Source organism: Poecilia formosa, unplaced genomic scaffold, assembly GCF_000485575.1.
Source record: "Poecilia formosa unplaced genomic scaffold, Poecilia_formosa-5.1.2 Scaffold260, whole genome shotgun sequence".
In the NCBI taxonomy this organism is placed as follows: domain Eukaryota; kingdom Metazoa; phylum Chordata; class Actinopteri; order Cyprinodontiformes; family Poeciliidae; genus Poecilia; species Poecilia formosa.
Genome location: NW_006800199.1, coordinates 268,297 through 270,131, shown reverse-complemented (window position 1 = coordinate 270,131; position 1,835 = coordinate 268,297).

The window sequence follows — 1,835 nt, the reverse complement described above, 5'->3', positions numbered from 1 at the left end:
GGGACATCCTTGCCTGACTCCTCGTTTAAGGAAGAAACGAGGTGAAGTACCAGCATGTAATTTGATTGAGCAATTTCCATTGGTATACATTGTTTTGATAAAACCAAAGATTTCTAAGGCGTGAAATATGAAATTATGTTTGATGGTGTCAAAAGCCTTAAAGTCCAGAAAAAGAATAAAGCTGTCATCGGAAAATAAATCTCAATAATCAATTAAATCAAGTACTAGTCTAATGTTATTGGAAATATATCTGTTTTTCATGAAGCCAGATTGAGTCTAATCAATTATGCAATCCAAAACAGATTTGATCCTTTAGCAAATATTTTGTAATCATTATTTATTAAGCAAATTGAGTGCCAATTATCTATGAAGAGTAAATCTTTTTTTGCTTTTGGTATTAGGCTTATGAGACCTTGGGTTAGAGTAGGAGGGAGGGATTCATTGTCTATACGTTCTAAGATTTTCCAGTTTTGGACAGACTTTATTTCCTGTTTCTTTGTCCAATAGTTGGATTGATCTGTTTGTCCATCCATTAATCAACGCAGCATCCATCGATACATGGTTGATTTATTTGTCCTTCTACAAATCTCCATCATCCATCTACACATCAGTTCATCTCATATTTATCTGCCCATGTTTTTATGACCCATTTATCAATTTTCCATAGTGAAATAAATCTGCAAAAGAATTTAAAGTTCTAAAACGTTAGTGTGTAGGAACCCTGTGATGATGTTTTAGAGTAACATCATAACTATAGTTTTCCTTTATTTTTTTTATTTATGCAGGTGTTGTAGCGCAGCAGCGTGGCCAGGCGACCAGCCCTCCTCAGTTTGAAATCAGCCTCTGCTTTGGAGAGGAATGGCCCGATGGAAGACCCAAAGAGCGAAAACTCATCATGGTCCAGGTGAAAAATACAGGACTTTAACTTAAATAATAGCCAAAACTGAGAACTTATGATATAACACCATTTTGATTTCATAAAAACCCAGCAACTCCTCACTTCTCCTCCAGCTGCTGCTCATGATGAGGCTGGTGTTTGTTATTCTGGATTACCAGCAGATCTTGCTGTGTTTTCATGCTTGATTTGTTTAAAAGAGCAGCTCTCTAATCTGAGATTAATGTGACACGCGCACTAAAAGGCCAGTACTATGTAAAATCTCTCTTCTAGCTTCATATCATGTCAGTTATTCCTTCACACACCTGCAATGTTGCTTTGAGTCTTTCATGCATGTTTGACTTTAATCTCCATTGCAGCCATTCAGGGAGCCTAAATGCTTGTGAGCCTGCTGGGCTCCTCATAAACTACAACTTTAAGGAATCAATGGTCTTCATAAAGGTTCATTGATGTGAAGGTGGAGTGTCAGAGTAGGAGCTTCTTAAAGAAACAGAGGCCAATTTCAACACATCGCACTGCGAAATTTTGCAGCATTTTTCTGCAATATAGTCCCTCTCTGAGCACATCTTGAAGGCGGCGCTCCAGGCGTTTTGCACGGCTGAATGGTTGCCATGGGAGATTAAAGGATTTCTCAGACATGCATGAAATAATCAAGGAAACACTGCAGGTGTGTTTTTAATGGAGGAATTATAGCATGATGTAAAGCTAAAAAAATAAAAAAATAAATAAAAGTTGATGCATAAAATTGCCCCTTTAAAAGTTTCTCACTGCTGATTGGTTTAAAAAAAAAAGTATAGAATGAATCAAAAGCGAAAAATCATGATGAATGTAACGGTAAATTTGTCTTTTGCTCATGCAGACTGGACAGGGGTTGTGTTCTGAAAACAACCTGCGATAAGCGAAATCCACGAAGTAGAGTTATCTTTATGTTTTACAATTA